Source organism: Dermacentor variabilis, chromosome 4, assembly GCF_050947875.1.
Source record: "Dermacentor variabilis isolate Ectoservices chromosome 4, ASM5094787v1, whole genome shotgun sequence".
Taxonomy (NCBI): domain Eukaryota; kingdom Metazoa; phylum Arthropoda; class Arachnida; order Ixodida; family Ixodidae; genus Dermacentor; species Dermacentor variabilis.
Genome location: NC_134571.1, coordinates 100,843,446 through 100,867,697, shown reverse-complemented (window position 1 = coordinate 100,867,697; position 24,252 = coordinate 100,843,446). Strand labels below are relative to the sequence as shown.

The 24,252-nt window shown below is 48.0% G+C and overlaps 1 protein-coding gene across 5 annotated transcripts in view; it reads right to left on the bottom strand.

Annotated features, from left to right (window-relative positions):
* The window catches only part of LOC142579574 (dopamine receptor 1-like), a 533,834-nt gene that overhangs the window by 144,783 nt on the left and 364,799 nt on the right, over positions 1-24,252 (bottom strand). The window contains exon 1 of one of the 5 annotated variants that reach the window (XM_075689928.1): positions 17,253-18,427. The exons of the other annotated variants lie outside the window; for them this stretch is intronic. The gene's annotated coding sequence lies outside the window, so the exon portion shown is untranslated. Of the gene's footprint in view, positions 1-17,252; positions 18,428-24,252 lie in introns of those variants that run through there. 5 annotated transcript variants of the gene reach the window in all.

Below are 24,252 nucleotides of genomic sequence, written 5' to 3'. Positions count from 1 at the left end.
GAATAAAGCCATAACGATAGAAATGAAGTTCGTCAGTCAGCGAATAGAAGCGGAAGAGTCAGGAAATGAACTGCATAACACACACCACACACACACACACACACACACACACACACACACACACACACACACACACACACACACACACACACACACACACACACACACACGCACGCATCGCAGGCACGCACGCACGCGCGCACACACAGACACACACACACACACACACACACACACACACACACACACACACACACACACACACACACACACACACACACACACACACACACACACACACACGCACGCACACACCCGCGCGCGCGCACGCACACACTTCATGTCAGCGCCTATAGAACAAGTGACCTCAGACCTTTTTAAATATCCAACCTAAGTTGGCTGTCAACATGAAAACAATTTTAACACTGTAGCCGTAAAACAATGACATTAAAGGGCCCCTCACCGGATCACACAACGATCTTTCGTTATACTCTGGAAGTTTTACGTGTGCTCTAACGAGTGTTCTATCCCAAGAATTTTTCAAGTTAGTTAAGTAATAGCGTGCATATAAATGTTTGGAGTGCCGCGGACCTTTCAGGAGGCGAGCGTCACCGTCAATATAGACACTCTCTCGACCTTCCCCGTCTAGTTTCCGCAAGCGAAGTTACTCTTCTGCGTTCTCCCATACCGGAGCGGGTGAGCCGTATGACTTATACGTCATGGGCCCAGCCTTCTTTTTTTTTTTCTCGCTCTCGCTTGGGCTGAGTGGCGCACTTCCAGTGACAGCGTCGCGCTGGAACTGTTGCGTTTACCTCGCTTCGCGCGCTCTTTACGAAAACACCTCGTTAACAATATAAGACCACAATCACGAGCACGGAGGCAGGCGCGAAACGCTGAAAGAGCACGATCGCGGCGCTGGAACACGGTAGAAAATGACATAGTTTCGTTCTCTGTGCGCGCGACCGCACGACGTGAGAACGAGCAGACAAAACTAAAGCACTTCTCTCTTGCTACCGTACAAAGACAACAAAAAACGCACAGGCATTCAGTTTGTATGTTTTGTTACTTCTCGAAACTTTAATTCGTCTATTGAACCAAAAGGTTAAACAAATAACTGATGTCTTGAATAATTCTCGAAGTCACGCGTCACCATGAGTGACGACACAGGTGCCCTATAACGTAAAACTATTCCAATATGTTTTTATTCGAATCTCCCGACGTCAAATTTGCGTAACCGCAGACGCAAGCACCGGGCGGTCACCCACAGAGTTGTCTGAACAGAGCAATCAAACGCTTTCCTCGTTCATAGGAGGTCACTTTTGTTTGTTTGAAAAACGAATAACATTGCCTACACTGAGCGGCTTGTCTTATCTAATCGGCTGACAAGAGGCGAGGAGCACGTTCAAATGGAGAGGGATTCTGTGGGGCAGAGCCACTGCTCTTAAAGTTGATAGCCCGATGAAGCGGGTGGCGCCGGCGTCTGCGATTGGTCCGCTTTTTCTTACATAGCTTGCAGTGGCTGGCCGAAATTGACGGCGGCATGCAACGGAAGCTTAAGAATGATGCTAAAACGAATCCTCAGCAAAGAAGAGTCGGCAGAACGAGGTCGTAAACGTGTCGAAAGCGCTCGAAAACGTTGCACGGCCACGCAAAACGTTTTATTACACGCAAAAAAAAAAAAAGAACACGCTCTCCGGCAAGTGTGAGTACCCAGTACCTGAGCGATCGGCGGCAGCCATCTTTAATTCCTTTCGGAACGGTGCAGCCTGGGGCTATTCAGAAGAAAATTCAATTTTGTTCGGCATATTAATGCATCCTTAATGTGTACACGTCACTTTGACGTGGTGAGATTTTGTGGTTTTGTGACGTCGCGTGACAGGCAGGTGAAGTGGGTGCGGCCCGAAAACTTTTGACCAGTAGCCGGGGGCTAATGGCGAAAAGGCGTCGAATACCCAGCGGCAGAGCGTATAAACCAACTCGACCGCACTCCGCAATGCCGCATGTCTAGGGGACAAACGAATACAACGCGCTCTAAGAAACCTCCTCCGTAGTGCCTATAGGCTGAGTCATATATTCAAGGAGCATAAGTCCCAGATTTTCTCTCTCGCGCCCGCTCTTACTCGCACCTGGGCAGAAACGCCGAGCTCCGTCAAAAGTGCCACGCCTCGCTGTACCTACCAGCAATTCTAAAAACGCGTCCGGGTTCTAGGCGCCGCCAAAGGGAGGGCGCTACAGTGTTATTACGGCTATTAGTGCCTCTCTGAAACGGCACGCTGTTCCATGGACCAAGAAACGTTTCTATACTGAAGGGCATTGCTTGTTGCAGCGCTTTTTGACGGCGGAATGTGAACAGTGGAAAGCCTGTAGGGGCCGCAGCCACTCACTGCAATCTACATTCCGATTCTTGCCACTATAAAGTCCAACTAAGCCACAAAATCTCTCGACCTATCTTAGGCTGCATCAACTATACCCTCCGCCTGGCTTCCTTAGAGCCGTGTTACTAAAGTTTCATATAGGGCGTTGGTGACTGAATGAATGCAGAACAAGGGCTAGCACTCACTGCATTTCGTGCCTTCTGCAACACCAACGGAAACACCTAGTCAGTTAACCTCGCACTGTTTCTCCTATAGTGCGCAGATGGATACGGTGCGATACACGCAATGATGATGTACGGTACCAAGCACTCGACGGCAATATATTTCCCGTTGGTCCTACGTTTAAACGTGATCAAGTTCACAGAGCGCTTCTATCATTTTTGAAAGCGACACATTCACACTCCCGGTTATAGCCTAACATTCCGCTCTCTTATGTCATCTAATATCGCGCTAACTTGTGGACCCTTTGCCGGACGCAAAAGTGCAGCCTGATTGAGTGCTGCTCTCCACTCTACCTTTCGTTCTCTCTTCTTCTTCTTCGCTCACTATGCCTCTTTTCTCTTAATCACTCTCTTGTTCTTCATTCACTATCATTTTTCTCTTCTGGAGCCGGCACGCATTGTGCTGGCAGATGCCAGCTAACTCTACTTTTCCTCTCTGTGATCGTTGTTATGTTTAGGTGCCTTATGTATATCAGCCTCCGGTTGCCTTCATCACTAGCAGCGCATTTTACGCCGAAGTCACTTTTATTTACGCCCATCGCGTCTAAGCTGCTTCATTGATTCAATAGTTAACATAGAAAGGTGAGGATAGTTGGAACCGCTATACTAAAAAAAAAAAGAAAGAAAACGAAAGAAAATGAAAAAAGAAAATCCAGTGCTTAGTGGAAAAAAGGACGGAAGGCGAAAGAATAGAAAGCAACCCCGACGTTCATTCTGTCCTGCTGCATTCTATTCTTTTGCCTTGCTTCCTATTTTCCGTTAATGTAACACCGCCTATCAGGATGAAAAAGGTAAGATGGGCGTGTCTGCTGTGGTTGCACGACGTAATCACGCGGCCGATACAGGGCGTTGAAATATATGGTCCGCTGAACACGCGCTCCCCATAAAAAAAAACAAAAAAACTTCTTGATGCAACTCTTGTCACGCGCTAGGTGGTGGTCTCTTCTCCGCTTCGCACGTGGAGCTCACGCGCCCGCGTTTTCCTAATTTTGGTTAACCGTCAAATCGCGTTTCTTTCTTTCTTTTCTTCTCGTTTTTTTTTCTCGTGTTTCCTGGGGCCGTTTAAACGCAAAGTGTTTACGCTTCGCTTGGTACTCGCCGCTGGGACGCCCGCTCTATCACCCACACGCTTGCGGGGAAGCCGCAACCCCGAGCGGACGACGTGTAATAAGATTACGGCGGCAAATCTCCTACAAGGGGTTTCACCAATGCTACCGCTGAAGCCTGCTGTGGGAGGCTGCGAAATGCACCGCCATGAAGATGACGTTGCAACAAACACACATGCATCAAATACAAAACAAAGTTCACTTAATGTATGGATCAACCGAAAGTATATGTCAAGTAGTGTTGTCACTGTCTTTTAATAGATATATATAATATTGCAATGTTATCGCGATTCCAACCACATGTTAGACTCTATGTGGATCGGAGACGAGTATCAGAGAATAGGTGCCTTCGAGAAACTACTCAGGCCCTTGAAAATAATCTCTCAATTAGTTTTAACGTGTAGGCTATCGCGTTAAACTCTATTTGTATTTCTTTAGTGGAAGAATGTCGGTCGCAGAATGAAAAAATTCCCACCAAGCTTCCTTTACCCACTTTTAGACGTGAATTGCACCGATGGCGTCAGTGTGATGTCACACTGACGCAATCGGTGTCCAAGGGAACATTCCAAGGAGTTTTTTGCGCAGAAAACACAAACTGTTAGCCTCAGTCATATTTCGTTTATTTCCGATTGCCTTCCAATTATTATTTACTAATATAAGTGTTAATACGCGATTAAATAATTCCGAGCACGTACTACAAAATTCTGCGACGTCGCGGTGTGACGTTACCGAAATTTCAACATGGTGTAACCAGATATGTCTCGCTCATCGTTGCTTCTTGGCGTTCATGTAAGGTGGCTTTCAAACACAACTAGTCGATACATAGCGGCGGAAACTGTCGTTCAAGAGTAGCTAAAGCGCATGTCGCTGCGTGCATAGAAGGCGACGGTTGCGGCATACACAGCTTGGCACGCTGAAAGAGAGACACGATCGGCACCTAACGAAGATGTCAACAGCATGTCACGCTGTCTTGGTACATTAAGAAGAACGAGATAAACAGTTGTTTACAATGAATGTGATCGCTGGTTTCGGTATAATTTCCTTGCTTCCCGTATGGCGCAAAAGCTTTATGATGTCAAAAATCAAGATACCGCTAATGCCCGCGCTCAACCCAAGCGACCGGGGTCGTTGTATGGAAGCTCCTGGGATGCTCTATAGAAGCGTGACGTCATAAAGCAGTGTTTTGTTTCTCTTTGTCTCTGTAAAGTAAAAAGAAAGGCGGCATTCTCACTTCATCTGCCATCGGTCACGGTGCATAACTACGGGATGCAGGCTTTGAGTCTAATTGAGTCAACGTGTAGCTCTACCGCATTTCAATTTGTGATGGTCGCTATTTCACGAATGTTAATGCCTTCACGACGTCTCCACAGACTTACTTAAGCAGTCTTGTTGGCAGAACAATGACTCAGAATTGACCACACTGACCAGAAAACTATCGATGTGAAAAATCTTTGTAGCTGTTTTGCAAGTGTAGTTTACAATGCGGGTGTTATAGGATAGAACGCAGATAATTCTGAGCTGGGCAAAGGGAGGCCATTTACAATAATGCGCTAAAATGCAGTTAGGGGCTTTAACAAAGGTGCTCCTGTATTTCACCATTGTTGAAGCTCGGGGTATAAGGCCACCCATGGCCAGAGGCAAAAGAAATACTCGATAATTACGAAATAACGAGAGTTTCGCTCATCGACAAGTTGCGAAGGCTCCTGAGCAGTCTTAGATGCAGGTCGTTAGCCCACCGGACGGCGCGTCGGTCGTAACTTTTGCGCGCATCAGTGTTTGCCGTCCTCTTGGAGACTGGCTTATCACGCAACGTGAGTGCCGAAGCCATTTAGTCATAGCCCGGTTTAGAGTTTATCCAAGCGCAAAACGCCTACTTTAGAAGATTCCTTTCGCCTCACCGGCACTGCGGAGAATAAGCTTAGACTATGCGCATCTACAGGCACGATATTTGGTACTTTTTGTGTGGTTGTGTTTGTGCGATTGGTTCAAGGATACGAAGTGAGTTTCGCACTGCCGAGTTTTCTGAATCAACACTCAAGGATCGCGCACTTCTCAAGCCCTTGTTGTCTTCGAGGCTGGCACAACCAGTGCTAGTAGACCGTAAGCTCTCTCTCATGTACGCGCTGACTGCCGTTGTGCGGGATGAGTGGGAAAGGGGGCCGAGGAAGTGAGGTCCAAGTGAGGAGAGGGATGGCAGTTGGGAGCGAACGCCCCTGCCCTCGCCTCTTTGTTCTGAGGTCGTCTGACAGCCCGCGCACCGTTACAGTCGCAGTCTCGTGGGGGCTGCGCGAATTCCGTGCAGTGCCGAGAACGAGGCGCTTCGTCTGACTGCGCTAATTACTGCGCCCTTGCTGTAGTGGCCTAACAGCAACACTTGGTGCACCGGCATGGCCTTACTGTACGCAACAACTTTCACGTATATACGAATAACGGCATTAATAGGGTCCTTTGCACTTTCACTGCGGTCACTACCTGTGCCCCCCGAAGTGCACCCGAAGTCCTCGTTGGTGGCTTTTATAATCTGCTCATAATACAACTGATGTAGGCCTCGAGAAATCGTCGACTTGCTTTCCTCACAAGGTTTCGCCCCGAAAATTTATGCGCAACTGACCGGCAATGTTCTCCCAATGCGGAAGCGCCGATAAAAAAGGAGATAACAGCCTCCTGTCCCACTTCAATTATAAGACAACTTATTACGCTTCGACACGTACGGTTGTGCGAAAGAAAATCATCTGGCAGAAAAGGCTTTAAATATCAGTATACGTGGCAAATCAGTGAGTAGCAGTTTCAAGGGCGCACGGAAAATTTTATTACCTTTTTTTTATTTGCCACAATGTCATATTGAAAAGATCTCTACAAGACGAGCAGAAATCGAGTAAGTCGTGTTAGTATACAAAGGACCGAGTGATGTCGCTGTAACCGAATGCCCGAGCGATTTTGCCACTGTATTTTAGTACGATGCTAGCCGCGTGCTCTTACGTGACCACAGGTTTGAAGAGATGTTTATTACAAAAGCAGCACAGTAGATGGCGAGTAACCAAGCTTTCTCGTACACCGTATTGTGCTGAACAGAATTGGCAGCACGGAGTACGTAGTATAGAAACAACGGTGCGCGTTGTTTCTATACCTCACTCTCCTCGTCTTCTTTTCTCTCTCTATCTCACTCAGCGAACGACGAGGTTTGTTTACGCCAAGGTTTGTTTACGCTGCGGCTCTCGTTAAGGCAAAAAAGAAAATAAAAAGAGAGAGAAAGAGCAACGGGTCCGGCGCCGCGCTGGCGACCCGATGCAGTGACGCCAGCGACACGCATCCAGGACCTGGCGTGGACTACGTGTCGTCGGAGGATCATTGCAGCTTACTTAGGGCAGTTTCTATTTTGCGCCACACGGTGTTCGATTCTATGCTTTTCTTCCCTTCTTTTTTGTCTACATAATCCGTTTCATACTTAGCGTGCAACCCTGTCGATGCTACGCTAATACGTCCGGTAATAGAAAATGCACCACTGCGCGCATTTTGTGATCAAGTTTTGGGGGGAGAGGAGGTGGGGCAGTGGCGCACACGTTCGCGTGAGCCATGCGCGCGATGCTGCCGCAACGAGCCGAAAATAAAAAAAATTCGAAAAGGAAAGCAAAAAAAAAAAAAAAATAAGAGCAAACGTCCAAACCAACGTATTACCAGCTGTACAAAGCAGTTTATTAATTGTGAAGGATTACAAGCTTTATTTATCTATTTATTACTGAGCGTAAATAAAGAACAATTTGACATAACTGCTGGTAAAAAAAACACCTAATTATTTCCTACATGGTGCGAATGCAGCTATACAGCAATAAGTTACTGCCATAGCCCCCGCATTGTTGCGCGACATTTGTGGGAAACGAAGTTTAGCTTAAGCGCCGTCGTTTCGTACCTCAGTTGCACGGCTGCACCTCGCAGTCCAGCGCAGCTAGCGGGACAACGAGACACACAGCTGTGCGTGGACGTCATCGCGAACGCGTAGTGCACAACGTGCCGCTCCGGGCACGTCCTCTCTGCCGCCGACCTGGGCCCGATCGCGAAGGCGCTGAAATGTCGCATGTAGCGTCTCAAAGCTGTAGCTGCCACGAGGTAATGACGGCAGGGATAGCGAGCGCTCACTCTTTACAGCGAAGCTGTTAAGGGCTACTTTCCGCACTATCATGTCCGCGTGTAGAAAAAAAAAATGCGAAGATAGTGCAATGCCGGGCCGACCAGCGGCGGAGGTGCAGTTCGCCATCAAGGGACCCACATACACAGCTTCGCTGGTCATCCTTCACATAGTGAAAGGGCAGTGAGTTTTAAAACAAAAACTTTACTGTCTGCGAAGTTGCGATTTCGCCGTGGCGGTGCTCCGAGGAGGCACATGACGTCACAACGCGCGCCTCGCCGCGGATATTTCTCTCTCTCTCTCTCTCGCTCCCTAGTCACTACTGCGCATGCGCCACTAGTAGCATCGAGCCACAAGTGTTCCGTCGCTGCGCAGCGCCGCGCTTTTTCCGCCGCCGCCGTTTGGTATGACGTCACAACGTGTTCTCGTCGTTGCGCTCGCCTCCGCTCGCTTCGCCAGCTGCGTCGCATGCCTGATAACATGTCGGAGGATTGAAGAGGATAACTCGCGTGCGCCGCAACCACAGTTGAGGTGGCAGTATCATCATCATCATTATCATCATCTTCATCATCTGCCTGGTTACGCCCACTGCAGGGCAAAGGCTTCTGCCATACTTCTCCAACTACCCCTGTCATGGGATCAGGGGCTAGGGCGGCAGTATGGACGGCGACAATTCTGATAAGCAGGAGGAGGCCCGGAATCGACATCGGATCGAGATGAAGAGGAAACGAATCGCCCAGGAAACAGACGAACAGCGTGCCGAACGACTGGCTAAACGCCGCAACATAGCTAGACAACCAGACTAACCTGGACTTGAAATCGAGATTAACCAAGGCTAACCGTGATATGCCTTAGGTTTCGCTACGTATATCCTGGCACAGCCGAGCTAAGCCACTGCCAATTTTTTTTTTCTTATAATTGTTGTCACGCGGCGCGCGGCACGCGCAAAGCGTCTCAAACCGATAGACTGCACTAAAACCGGTCGGCGGTGGCGCGTGGAGGGAGGGGCTTTAGACTGCACGAGGGAACGGGTGTTTAGGTTGTAATTCTCTCCTATACCATGCGTGCGCCTGTGGCCCAGTGGGCGACATGGGGTCGGGCTGCTACTGCGCTGTGGACCGCGGTTCAAATCCCACTATTGGGCACGCGACTACTTTTTAATGCGAAAGCATCATATACCCCATTACGCGAAAATGCGTCGGCGTGGCCGAAACGTGGTACCAAAAATGGCCGACAGCGCAGAGTAAAAACACGTCAAAATAAATGCTCGGATTGACGTTAAATTTCTCAGGGAGTGTCCTGTAAGCAAACCAAATCAATACCTCTGAGAAGAAAATTTTCTAAATTACGGTCTGGATGGGAACCGAAAATCGGCCTCCGGGCTGCGAGATGAGCAGGCCTCCCCATCGCCACGGTGGCTCCTGGGTTCTGGCTGACTCGAGGTGTGCCTCGTCATTGCACACGTCAATGGGGAGGAGGTGGCGCCACATCACAAGTGTATAAAATGAGTGTATAAAAAAAGGCGTTAATATCCAATTGAACGGCGCTTAGCGGTCTTTCGAGTTACGAACTCGTCGCGCGCAAGCGAGGGCGCTTGAGACGCTTGGCGCGTTTTGGTTTGGTTTTACCAATTTTTCGTAATACCTCCTTGGGTCTTACCGAGGCTCAGTTAGAACGCAGGCGAGAGCCTTGCGCGCACAAGGGACGCGCAGAAAAACACATTTCACCAAAGGGACTATAATGCTTTCGCATTCCCACACGTAAGCAGTCTTAAGTGACTCTCTGCCATTTTTTTTTAAGGCGAAAGTCTTATGTGGCTCATGGGGTGGGAAAATCCTATGTCCAGCGTTATGGAAAAATTCACCGTGCGGCGTTGTGGCACCAAAATTTAATTGCACCAGAATTTATGGGAGTCGCACCTACGACCTTTGGTGTCCATTAAGGCGAAGGTAATTAACGCGCATTTATTTACTATATAATTAACTACGGCACTCGAGCCCGCGGCCTCTGGTGGGAGTCGATCCCACGACCTTTGGTGTTAATTGAGCCAAAGTTAACTAAAGCACTCGAACCCACGAGCTTTGGTGGGAGTTGGATCCTCGATCAATTGTGGGACCGAAATTCAACGGCGCCAAAATTGATGGTGCCACTATTGATGGTCGAAGTCATGACCTTTGGTGTTAACTAAGACGAAGTTCATTTCTCCACAGTTACTAAAGATAGAGTTAAGACACTTCAACCCACTACCTATGGCGGGATGCAACAAGTAATAGGAAGTAACAAAGCATTCGAACGAAAATGTCAATTAGTTCAAATGAATGTCTCGCGAGCGCGCAGCCTTCATCCTCTTTGGCGAATGCTAAAGTGACTGTCAACTTCTTTTTATTTTTTATTTTATTTTTTTTTTTTCGTGACAGTTTGTGTTAGGAGCCCGGGTGAGAAGTCCAACCAGCATACCCTCCCCCTCCCGCCTGCTGCCTCCCCGCCAGAAACTCCGGAAAGGTTCGCGAATCTAGTTTCGCTTTAAAAGAAAATTGGTCGCGTTATTTGTGCGCTTCGGTCGTTGCGATGTCAGTATGCACGCCACAGACGTCAGTGGCGGCCTCACAGGAATGCAACGATAGGAAAGTTCTGGTCATTACCTGCAGGCGGCCACATTCACAGATGCCGCCGCATGTTGAACGCATGTTCCCAAAAGCACTACCGCAACATGGAAACGCGATAAACTTATTATTGGCATTTTACGAAGCTGTTGCAACGTTCCACACGTTAATTTATTCGACGAACATGTCGACAAGAATGCAAACACACTCGACCGGGAAGACCCAAACCATCCGTAGTATGCGCAGCGGGTCCACGTATATCGTCAACGTGGCTAGCCTGCGGTGTCTTTCTTTTACACGGAAGTAGTACGGCTTGGCACAGTAGCTAAACCAACCGTCGACTTTCTGCAAGCGCCTTCGTTCTGGCCAGGAAAATGTGCGGAAGGCAGGTGAAGAAGCGTATGCATAAGAATTATTTTGTTTGAATTAGGAACTACAACGCTCGTCCAAAGGATAAGTGCGGAGGACTGAGCTGACTATGTCTGTAGCTGCTTATGCATACGAATCTAAGGTCAGCGTTAGTCATACGACTCCAAGCTGACTGCAGACGCGACGTGAACGTCTCACTAACTATTTCAATTCTCGAGCCTACCCAGAGCAAAACGGAGTTGAACGCATCGCTCTCGATGCAGGCATTGCTAGCCCCACCCGCCGGCTTATTATACCAGGTGTTTCACCAAACACTGCCCCCCCCCCCCCAAAAAAAAAGACCCTTAAAATTGCTTGCGGCAGATAGCACAATTCTAGTCGACAAGCAGGTCTACTAGAATAGGCGGACGTTACTTGCAAAAGAAATTGGAATGCATAATCGGTAATTAACCAAAATTAACTAATTAAGTTTTAACTAGTTACCTGGCGGCCCATATTGCAATTTACAAGTTCTACGTGGGGAGTTCGTAAGGCGGATACAGTTGGACCGAATCCTCAGGATGACACCCGTTTCGAGACATTAATTTCGCAACCTTGCGGAGGAGTGCATTGGCGTTCCAGTTACTTTTGTGCTTGAATGGATAAAACGACGTTTTGTCAAAAAAGTAAGTGGAACGACAGTGCATTTTTACCGCCAGTTGGACGGCGCATATCTCGCAAATGGTGTCATCAACAGAATTCTTTTCGAGTGGACATACCTTGCAGTCTCACCCGCTAGAATTTGTAAATTGCAATATGGTGCTATAAGGTAATTAGGAAATAATTAATTAGTATTTTTGTTAATTAGTCGATTAGACATTTAAATTTTTCGTAGATGTAATGTCCACCTCTTCACGTAGACCAGCTCACGGACCAGAATTGTGCTATCTGCCACAAGAAATTTTTAATCTTTTTTTTTAGTGTACGCGCTGAAACAACTTGTATAGCCCGGCATTTTAAACGAAAAATCAGCGCCAGTGCACATTTCTAATGTTCTTTGTTATGAGAGAACATTTCGCATAACATCTGTAAACTTACAGTCGGCTGCTAAGTATGTCGAAAGAACGCGGACCTGTTAGTACAAGTCTCGTGAACTTCTGTGACTTCTCTGACTCTCACACCGGGACAAGGACAGGAAATGAAGAAGGCAAGTGCAGTGTTCACAGTAGCATGGGACAATCTTTCACACGGATATGGATCGCCAGCCTACGCCGTCCCAAATTCGTGGCATTGGACTGTTTTATTGTAGAGCTGTACCAACTAGGTTGTTGCGTCATCTTAGGCTTTACATATGAACTCGACTACATGCGAGGAAGGTGTCAAAATGAGCAGCTTAAAATAGAACACTTCGCATTTTTTTTTGTCAAACTGTGGTGCATAACACTCACTAAGTATATGTCGTTACACGTGCGATCGTCCGCACGATTTCCGATTCTCAACGTCGGAAATCGACACAAGCACAAGCACAAGCACAAGACACAAGTTTACCGAGTCGAATTATGTGGTGCTCACGAGCTGCACAACATGGTCAGTTTGGCCATGGATATTATATGCAGCTACTCCGAACAGGGCGAAAATTGCAAATGCAAACGGATAAACCTAAGACGATAGAAATTCGAAAACAAGGAGGGGCGAAGGGGGGGGGGTGCTTTTTTGATGTTATGCAGTAACTTTCTAAGATTGTTCCACGTTTCACGAGGCTAACACAAGCTCGAACGCAAACTTCAGTGCAAACCTCTATCGTGGCATAAAATTAGACAAGGAATTCGTAGAGTGCGAGCGGTGCTGACAACCACGCAACGGTCGAATTCAGCACAGCGGGCCCTTCACGTAACCGCCCTCACCCAATGTGTCGGCCTATCAAGCAACCAGTGTTTATTTATTTTTTTTTGTTTCCATTCTACCACCCCAAAGGCGTTGTCAGTGTACCCCACGTCGTTTCTATTTCGGTCTGCTTCTATTCCAGCCAACTTAAAGAAAGTTTCGCAAACCGTCGCTTCGTAAACGCGTGCTCGCCGATTCGCGTCACGACGTCGAACGTACTCGAGCGAGCACCCCTCCTTTCGTTGCGAGGTGTGCGTGTGCAGGGCATAAGGCCACGAATTAATGAGACCCGAGAGCGAGCGGTCTGTCACAGCTGCAACAACAACGACCACAGCGGTTGTACGCGCGACGGTGCTCGCGTTACACCGGCCACCCGGACGTGCGAGCGAGCCTGTGTCTGACTCCCGCTCCAGGAATTTGCCTTCGCCGACCACTATCAGGAAGCACGTTCACGTTCAGCGCTGTCGCTGGCACCCTTCGCTGTAGCCTCTCGTGCGCGCGTATCTGTTTAACCGGTGGTAATACATTTGATTTATTAGACCAGCGCCCTGACAGGCACGGGACTTTGGCACGCTCAGTATAGCGCAGTTTTTAACGTTTCGACAGCAGCGAAGAAACGAAAAGAAAAAGTAATAAAGGTATTTCGCAGGAAAAAGAAATGTAGAAGCAACGCTCCTAAGGCTGGGTGGGACAGAAATAAATGGAGAAAGATGACTCCCAGAATACTCGTTTCTGTGGTGTCCACTCGCAAGCTCTCGGAGAGAATACGTCCGAAAGAGATATCGTATACGCAAAAAAAAAAGGAAATAAGACATTTAGAAAAGAAGAAAAGTGAGTTGAGCAAGGAGGGAAAGAAGACATACACACCTAGGTGCAGCCCTCGGGTTTGCTACTGCACGGAGACTCAAGGCCAAGCTATAGACGCCACAGTAACGGGAGCCGCTCATTGTGCATGCGAGGTAGGTCACCGATAACTCAGTAGCCCGAGTAGCATCGACTTCTAATGCGGCCGTGCACGTATAGAGTGAAGCGAACGAGCGTGTGTGCGTGCGTGTGGGCGGCGATTTGGACTACCTGCTGGGCAGCGATATTCACGAGCGCGCCCTTTCAAGCAGAGAGAGACGACGCCCATAGATTCATGCTGGGCGAACAGATAGATGCGGGGGCGAGTGCAGTGTAACGGAAGGAGGCCAACTTTGAATTCATATTCATCATCGCTTCGCGCCCGTTCGTTTCGCCGTTTGTTTCGCGAAGCAATGCGCTCGAGCCGGAAGTCTCACGTTCACGAAACCGTGCCGTACATTTTATGCCGAACCTCGTCCGCATTTCAGACACGCGTCGTGGCAGCATGGGTGAAGCGTTTCTGGGTGTTTAAACTAGACCGGCGTTGCGCGTCAAGACATGCGTCGAATTGGCTACGCCGCCCATTTCGCCCCGTCAATTACCCAGTTCACTTAAACATTATTGAGCTGTCACGAACCGCGGTTGCACGAGGAAAATGTTACGATGAGATGTCTCACCGCCATGTCGTCGGCCGCTTAACGTAGACACCCAGCCACCTTACCCGCTTCCCCAAGTCACAGGGTAGCGAACCAGGCTCAGCCTGGTTAAGCTTATTTCCTTCGTTTATCGCTTCTGTGTCTCTCTCTCAAGCAAAAGGAAGGAAGGACTAAAGAATGGCACTCTGCAGTGTACACGAAAGACAGGTAGAACGTTGCAGTGTCATGTAGATGGCCTGGCATTAGACGCGAGAATTTGTATGGCATTGTATTTGTTCATTAGCGTGCCAGTGTTGCGCATGAGCGCCGCATTTGAATCAAGGCTCTCCAACTATTCGTAGCATATTCTGAAGGCTGTGCTTGACTTCGATGTTTTATTGCTTTAATCACATTTCTTCCTGGCTTTGTTGCTCCTGTTTATTCCGTTCTTGTTTTCTTTATTGCTTTTTAATCGCCGTGGTTTATTCTTGTTGTAAATGGTGGTACAGCCGGTTGTTCTGTGACCTGTTTTTTCAAGGTTCGCATCGTTTAATTAGCAAGAGCAACATCCTCGCCAAGTAGCGCCACCGTGTAAGATGAATCACTCGTCTCGATGAACCCAACAGGTGCTCGAAATTGACCCGGTGCTATCCACTACTCAATCCACATGACTCAGGTATAGATGTGGGACGCCAAAACTCACCAGGCACACAAGTCGGAACGGAGAATGGGGAGATAGAGGCAAACTGCTAGTCGGCAGGAGAGCGTATGGTGCCGTATCAAGAAATTACACAATATTATAGATTATCCAAACTTTACTCCCCCCCCCCCCCCCCTCCGCGATGCACAAGTCGCTAACCAAATGACAGGAGCTCATCTGGAGCCAGCTGCAGACGTGCTCGTTCCCCACACCAATCATATGCTCCTACACTGATCCCACCAAATTTACTCATCAGTGCAAGCTGTGTCGAGCCCCCCGGGCCGACTTATTTCACATAGTAGGGGGCAGGGCAGTCCCAGTATACTTATCCTTAATAGTTCACAAGTCTGGGTCGCGGGACGGGGAGAGAAAGTTGCCAGGGAGCAGGGTCTCCAGGCCGACTAACCGCCGTCGCGCAACCTCTCGCAATGTAGAAACTACCAGTTATAGGGATTCAGGCAAAAAATTTGTTTGTCCAATTCAGAGTGGAGGTAGGCCTGAGCGCTGTCGCAATACTAGTTGCACAAGAAACAAATCACGCTACGTCCACGCGCATTGTTACACGCTGTTACCCGAAAGCAGAAAAAGCGCCACCGCTGCAGAAACAAAGGCGATCAGAGATTGACGGTTAGAAAACTTTTCTTGAAACGCGCGACTGCTTTATAAGCACTCTCGCGGTGCGATCGGCTGGTGTGGGCATACTGCAGCGAATCACTAAGCCCCCCCCCCCCCCCCCCCCCCCCCCCAATTAAAAACAACAACAAGCGCCTCCTTCCTCTTCTCTCTTCTGAAAGCACAGAGCCTCTTGTATGCGTTCTCGTGCGTGAGGCAGATACAACAAAGTTGCCATGTAATCATAACGAAAATGCGAATCACGCCACCGCGGGGTGCGAGTGTGACTTACTCTTACCAAAGAACGGCGCAAGAAATACAACTCAATACATTGCTCGGCGTCGGTTCAGGGTCGAACACGTCCAAGCGTACGGCCGTGAGAATTGCAGGAGGATGAGCAGAAATGATTAGGGGGGAAAAGTAAAATAAATAAAGCCGCTCAGCCTGGCTTTTAAGGGAAAGGCGAAAGTAAAAGTACGCACGCGTACGACTCATTTACGCTGGAACAGAATTTAAAGTGTGCCCGTAAGAGCTACAGGGTTCTGAAACTCTTCCCCGCGTTTCATCGCCGGGACTGTGATATGGCAAGTGCACCAGAAAAGAGACAATAAAAATAGAAAAAAAAGTGTCGTCGTTGAGCGGGACGAAATGTGAGCTGAAAATGAGCACATAGCCTCTTTCTATTCGTTCGCAGCGCTCAAACTGTCATGCATAGAGAGACGCTCACAGAAAAAAATAAAAAATAAATAAACTCAAGTGCTTAAAGAAGAAGCGCGACAAATACGGACAGGAGGTCAATAAATCGCCAATTCGTACGAACTCGGAGAGACCAACGTTATTTTTTTTTCTCTCTCACTCTTTCGAGCACGCTAAAAATAGCGACGGTTGTTTCTGATCACCTAATCGTCGTTACGACGAAAAAAACACACAGCTCTGTCAACGTTCATTCCAGCTGAGACGCTTACAGAAGCAACCGACGAACACGAAGCACGTGTCACTCCAAGCTGCCTGAGAAAACTGGTCCGCTGGAAAACTATCCGACAACGTGCCGAGCGCGCCTACCTTGAATGCTCGCTTAACGGTCGTTGCATGTGAAGAGTATTGCAATCATTACCTTTTCGCATTTGCCCGTGGGCGCTGTGTGGTAATCAACGATACCGTTACGGGCCTTCCAGTGCAACTGCTGAGAGAAACGGTTTCGTAACTACGTCGTTGCTACCACAGTCATGTCTTTGCTATCAACCAGTCGATTCTATTTTGTCACGTACTGTAAGAGGAGTTCGAACCGTACGTCGTATCGTCGCTGAGTTTATATGCAAAGCAAAAACTGGCAAAGACGTCGAAACGACGCGGTAATTACGGATAAGCAAATGAGCTGAAAGTAAACTGGCGCTTTTCTTTTTTTTCTTTTCTTTCTATGTACAGAAACAACAGGGGAGTGAAATAAATATGACTGACATAAAAAACGCGTTCCTCGATAAACCAGAACAGTGTAGGGGGTGATTAAAGTTCACCAGCAACTTCGCTGATTAAAGAGAAGCGATTTGCGAGAGCGACAATACGCGCGCGAAGCCGATTCAATTCCCCCGCGGCACATAATCAGCTGCGAGTTTTAAAGAAGTAAACACTTTGGGCAGCAACAACCAATAACAACCTAAAAAAAAATTAAATTTACGACGTCGGAAGTTTATTTGGCCCAGGGGCACACTTTCGCAGAATGACGATTTCTTGCGTTCAGCTTTCTTTTATTTATTTCTTTTTTATTTCTTCTTAAAGGAGTGAAGTGTGGAGCACAAACTTACTCGCTTCTCGGAAATAGATTGCGGCGCTGAAGGAAGACCCACAGGTGCGGAGCTGCAGCACTTCGTCGTCGTTGTTCAGTGTTTACGAGGACAAAAAGGCTTCAAAGCGAGCAAAAAAAGAAAGACCGAAGATGAAAATAAATAAATTCACACCGTCGAATCGGCCAAACAACGTAACTCCTGTGGACGCACTTGGTCGACGGAATCGCAGCACTTGGTCGGTCGATGATTCCCAAACTGGTGTTCCGAAAAAAAAATGAAAGAACACATAAAACGAAGATTTCTTCGTGAAGGGAGTACGCTTCACCAGCACAAGAACTGCACTTCGCGTCACCACTGCTCCAGATCTTTCGCTTGACAGCAGCACTTCACGGTCTTACAAGTTCAGTCAAGGCACAAAGAACCAAGGCACTCTCGCGAGCCAAAGAAACGAATTGGCCGTTCGAAAATTATAAATAAATAAATAAATAAATAATAGAGCAAAACCGAAAGAACTGGGACGGTCTGTTAGGGCAACACTCGGGTCACATCACTCTTTGGTTTCATCAGGAAGCCAATCGCCCTCTAGACCGGCACACGACGACTCCGCCACACGCAGCTCCGCCAAACAAAACGACGTCCAGGTCTTCTTCAGTCTCCCATGACACTTGATGGGATTGGATTCCCCGCTGCTCTTCAAAAGTATCACGCCGCGCAATTCGAAGACCTTTCGGCGCAGCTCCAATATACGGCGAGGGTCTCCTCTACAAAACGGTGCAACGTATTGGGGAGGTGGGCGAGCGAGCGCGAGGGACTTCGAGTTCCAACGCGCGGCTCTACTGCGGGCGGCGGGAGAACTGCCCCCACCCAAGCACGCCGAAGAGGTCTGACTGAAGCGCGAGGAGGCGCGCGGGCGCAGCAGCAGCAGCGGCGTCGCCGGCGACGCGCGTGGACGGAGAGAGTTGGTGGCGCGCGCAACCGCTCGCAGCCGTGGTCAGCACGCCGAGTGCGGCGCCTCGGCCGAGCCGGCCGGACGAAGTTTGGTCGGCCGGTGGAGAGGCTGCTAGTGGCGAAGAAGAGTGAGAGAGGGGCAGAGAGGGTCTCCGCTGAACGGTGGCCCGCACGTAAGACCGGTTGATCGCCGGCGCCACGCAGGCTGCTCCTCCGCGTGTGCGGGCGACTGCGCGCGAAAAACTTTGCCTCCGCCGCCAGGTGGAAGAGAAGCCGCGCCTCGCCGCCAGAGCGTGTGCCGCGAGGCTGTTGTGAGTGCAGCTCGTCGGAGCAGGACACCCGTTTTCTGGCTTCACAGTTAGGCGTGTGTGTGCGTGCGAATGACGCTCGAAGCAGCGGCCTGCGCCGTACGGGCTTCGAGCCGAGTGGGAAAGCCGCCCTGGATGAATGAGGAGGAAGAGTTGATTGTGAACGTGGAGAGTGCGAGGCTAGACGGAGGTGGAGCGCCCGGTACTTGTGAATGAGCGGCAGCTGGGTTTACGAGCTTGTTGAGCAAGGGCTAAACGGTGCGAAAGCGAGAGACATGGAAGTAGTAGTGTCGAACCCGTTTCGCGCCGATTCTGAGCTGGCGATCCTTCGTCAAATTCACTCGAACGTGTTAGTGAGAGTGCGTTTGTATGTGTAACGGCACGCTCAATGTTGCGTTCTGTGCAGGCCGCTTTACTTCGGATGACTTTGTCATATATCTGGTTATACAATGCTAGTAACACACCATTATTTTCTTCACACTCCCCTATTCTTTTGAAGATATTGAAACTCTTTTTTTTTTCTTCTTCGCAGTGACACTTTCTTAGCAAGAATGCTGGGACGCGGTGGTTTTTCGGCGGCCTATTTTTCCGCTAATTTCATCGGCATAGAAACAATAAACAAGTATTCTGGTCCGAGAATTATTAAAAGGTAGGCGAGAAACTACTTCGGCGCAAGTAAGGTGGGAGCTTCGCATTGGTGCCTGTTATTTTTCTCTGCTCATACAAAAATAAATCGTTCTCGAAAACTGGGCAGAAACAGTCGGCGATGATTGTCAATGTCAAAGAATAGCCGAAGGCTTTCAGAAAGCTATGCGTTTTTATTAGAGTGACTTCTCTATAGCTCGTGTATCTTTAAAGGAACTGTGATTTCGCGCACACCGACGCGTGCTCGCGTACGTGATGCACACCTCGAGTTTTCTGTTAGATACTTAGAGCTTGTAAAGTCCGCCTATAATACTACAAAGCTATGGGACAACAATAATTGGATCGGACTGCCTTCCGGCAGAGGAGCCCAAAGCTCTAATCATTAGGCCACGATCACACTCATTTTTTTTCCTTTATTATATTTATTGCAGCACAAACGACTCTTGCGGGAAACATAAACACACGGGCAAGCTAAGGAGTCTCTCCCCTTACACGGCTACGTGGGCGCCTACACGGAGAGAATCATAGAGTTCCTACTCATCCTTGAAAGGTGCCGCTCCGGCCACGGTCGACGTTCACAAGAAACACTAAAGTGGCGGTGAGAATAAAGATCTTACCAATACCAAATAATACTACGAACGAAAGTTAATTCGTTCGTATAAACCTTTCAGTTGGACGATCATTGGAATGAAACGAGTCGTTGATGAAATTATAGCTTCGACATTCCGATCCAACATGCGTGTCTTCCACAGGCTGTGCATTCCAATGAGTAGAAGCATATCAAAGGGTACATTGTCACAACTAGTCGGAACTATATATCGCACGAATTAGTGATTTCCATCAACGTCTTTCTGAAGACTTCGTTGAAGCCCATACCAAAATGAAGTGGCACCTCTGCAATTTATAAAGCAATTTTTATACGTTTAGGGTGCATCACAGAAGCGACAAAGAATGGACGTCGCTAAAATGTCTCTGCAATGTAGCCAAGTCCTGGCAGGCAAGGTTTCAGAATTTAATTTACAAATCCGAGGACACCTACGCACTTCTGAGTTGTGAATAGGAAAGCGTTAATGTCCAATTGAACGCCCCTGAGCGGTCCTTCGAGTTATGAGCTTCTCCCGGGCAAGCGATCGCGTTGAGACGCTTGGCGTGCTTTGATATGGCCTTAACGCTGCGTAGTTAGAACGCCGGCGAGAGCTTGCGCGGACAAGGAACGCGCGGATGACACAGGCTTGCGAGAGCGTGGGTGACGTGGCAAGCCACTCTTATATACTGCCCCGATATTGGGATCGGCCCACGAAAACGGTTAGATGAATGACAAAAAAAAAAAAAAAAGGCTGGTCTATGAGCCGAAGGAAGCTATTTGCGATAAAACCGTCGACACGAGTTGCCAAAATTTCCGACACTGCCAGATCTTCAAGCTTGTGCCGCTCGTTGTTCGTCGTCTTGTTAGCTATGCTAACTTCTCTTATATGAACTGAACTCAATTGACTTACCCATCCACAGTTGCTGGCGATGCATACGGACAAACCAAAGCGAAAATGAGCATGCCTGAAATTCACCTGAACGTCGATTCTCGCTTTTCGGCTTGGAGAAGTCGTGATTTCAGTTCCCCCCCACACGTCTACAGAAATGGCCGGGGGGACTTATCGAACTCCGGGCGAAGGAGACAAAGGTCGTCGAAGCGGGCATAGACGCAGCAGCCCCTCGGTAACACCTTCAAGGTCGCTTTTTATGGCGCAAGTCCCAGAAAAGTGGAACTCAATATCTGGATTAATGGATTAAACAAGGTGACCCGCGGCTACACCCGCATAAGAAAGGAATAAATTTCCCTCGAGCAGCGGATTGCTTCTGGACACGCAAGGCTTTAAAGGTCCCGGCGCTTTGAATCCACACTTTTTATGTTCGCACATTATCATACTGGTTATCGGCGCTGCGACAGCATTGTTATAAGGAGAGCGGATTATGCTTTTCTTTTGCTGCTGCTGCATTTCACCGGGACTTAAGATGTGTAGACGACATTGATAAAGAGCGCAGCATTCGAAATGCGTTTGGGCCGATATATACAAGATGGCTCTTCAATTTCATTCCCGGAAGCGACCGAAAAATTAAAGAATAAGGCGGATGGTCAATTTGAGGAGCATGTGGTTGTTAAATTTAACAAGTGGCGCTTAATTCCGAAATTGCTTTTATTTTGCTGTTTAATGGTAACATGCCAAACATGAGAACATGAACACGGAGTTTTTGACTTGGGATGTGCTTTACCATCCGTCCCTGCACTAAAGAAAAAAAAAAGTGTGCCTGTGCACACTGAGCAACATAGATGTGTGTGGTGGGTATGGAGTGGCGAGTTGACGTGTTTTAAAGAAGTTGTTTGTCAGCCCCTCCCCCCCCCCCTTTTTTTTTTTTGCTTTAAGGAACTTATGGGGCTGGGCTCTCCTCACATGCAGCCGATCAACGATGCGCATTCACAACATATGTCATACAGTTTCACGTGCTGAAAGGTGCTTGTAAAGGGGGTTGCGCGAGATTTCATTTCCGTCAGGATGAGAGAGGAACGTCGCAGTATGGGCGTGCACATAGCGCTTACATATAGGAACGAGATTCGTGTCGCCCACTCATTTCCCCACTCGCTCCGTCGTACAATTCGTTCGCTTAATAATCCTCGAACCATTCAAGCCCACGCGTTCTAACGCAGACATTTCCTGCATTTCCACCCCGCGCTCTCTACCCACTGGCTGTGACTTAGTACTGATGAGCTCGAAGTTGAGAATTTGAACCCTGTCGCGGCAACCACATTGTGATGGGCGCTACAGGTAAAAAAAAAAAACAAGAAAAGAAAAATGCTCCTGTACTTACATTTTGGTGCAGGTTAATTAAGAACCCCAGGAGGTCGAAATTAATCCGCGCTCTAACACTATGGGGCATGCCTCACGACCAGATTGTGATTTTGGCACGTAAAACATCAGAATTTATTATTAAAGAGAAAGCTGTCTTTGCCAACCCTCTCCCGCATTTTGCCGACAGTTGCTGCTGGCTGGTTGGGTGCTGCTGCGGCGGCGGCGGTCTTGCCGAATAGCTGCCACGCAGGACAGCAATACCGCCGTTACTACCCTCACAAGTGTCCGGGCTGCTGGCCTCGTTTTCTGCGGAATTACTCAGTGCAGACAGACATACAGAAGGGCCTTTGTGGCCTTTTGCATGCAAAAGGCCGCAAGAGCACTTCTGAGCTTCTTGAAGGCTACGGGACCGTACCAGCGCTTGTGACGGCGGACATTCCTCTGCGACTGACTCAGTGAATTACTCTCTCTTTATTATTTTTTCTTGGGCTTCCTTCGTATCAATTCCTCCCCTTTCCTCTTCCCAAAGGGTAGGGCAGCCAACCGGGCACGTATATCTATCTATCTATCTATCTATCTATCTATCTATCTATCTATCTATCTATCTATCTATCTATCTATCTATCTATCTATCTATCTATCTATCTATCTATCTATCTATCTATCTATCTATCTATCTATCTATCTATCTATCTATCTATCTATCTATCTATCTATCTGTCTATCTGTCTGTCTGTCTGTCTGTCTGTCTGTCTGTCTGTCTGTCTGTCTGTCTGTCTGTCTGTCTGTCTGTCTGTCTGTCTGTCTGTCTGTCTGTCTGTCTGTCTGTCTGTCTGTCTGTCTGTCTGTCTGTCTGTCTGTCTGTCTGTCTGTCTGTCTGTCTGTCTGTCTATCTATCTATCTATCTAGCTAGCTAGCTAGCTAGCTGATGCCAACTACCTCATTGATCGCCGCGTTCTGGTGAGGATTTTGATGATTTCCATACTATGGCACACACCCACAAAAGTGGTATGGTGGCGAATTGTCCAAGTAGCGAGCAGTACAATTAACATAAGTAAGAATAAATCAAGAAATACAAGGCAACATAACAGTCGTCATATTGCGTAGAGAGCGCATGCGTGCGCCCATCTTTAATAACGCCGACGACGCTGCAATGAAATGGAGAAATTTAGAACATTTCATTAACCATTTCACGAAGGCTTCGCTTCACATAGATTCCAGGATGCAATTTGGATCGGTACAATATTTTTCCTTAATTGGTTACTTTCCCGCATTGGTGAAAGCGGGAAAGCCACAAGTCCAGATCATGAAGTCTGCGGGTGCAAAGAGACGATAGCGCACCTTCCGTGTGATTGTCGTCGTTTCAGTGCACAAAGATAAGTCCTCAGCTCCGCCACGCTCGACAGCACTGCTGACCACCCCTTACGGAAGGCCGAATTCTTGGACCTTGGACCCTGGACCCAGCCGACGTCGGCACGGACTGCTTTAAAAGCGCTAGTGGGCTTTTTAAAGGAAGCAGGACTGATTGAAACAATTATAGAATGTGCAAACTGATGCCTTACTTTTTTATTTTTAAATATTCTCTTGTTCTCTCATCTTTTCTGCCCCTTGCCCTATCCCCCTGCGCAGAGTATATAGCCAACCGGACACTTGATCTGGTTAACCTCTCTACCTTTCACTTCTTGTTTTCCCCCTTCCTTACTTTCCCGCAGTTTTGCACTCACCGTCGCTGGCTACTCTAACGCATTCACTCCGCCACACTACTGCTAACTTATTTATTCGTTATTCGCCGACCGTCTCACAAGTACTCGCAATCCCAGTTAACCAGTGAGCTGTTCACAAGGTCGCTAAGGAAGACACGCAAGAGGATTCACTTTTCTCTGTCCTTAAGACGCACACGCCCTCATTTCCTCACTTCCTCGTCCAACACGCTGCAATCAGTCACTCCGCCGCTTGAGCACTCCCCGATTTATATAATAAACATATGTAGTCACTTTCAGGTTATCAATCACTGAAGTACTCAACAGTTGATTTTTCTCATTATTGTTATTGTTATTATTGTTATTATTATTATTATTATTATTATTATTATTATTATTATTATTATTATTATTATTATTATTATTATTATTAATCGCTTGCTAACTCTGCACAACACACACCTTCGCACACGACTCTTATTCGCATTCCCATTTAAACACTAACTCACGTGCCCTCTTTCCTTGCCGACAGAGGTCTTCCGTGGGCCTGAAAAAAAATCTATGTACGTCGTCTGTT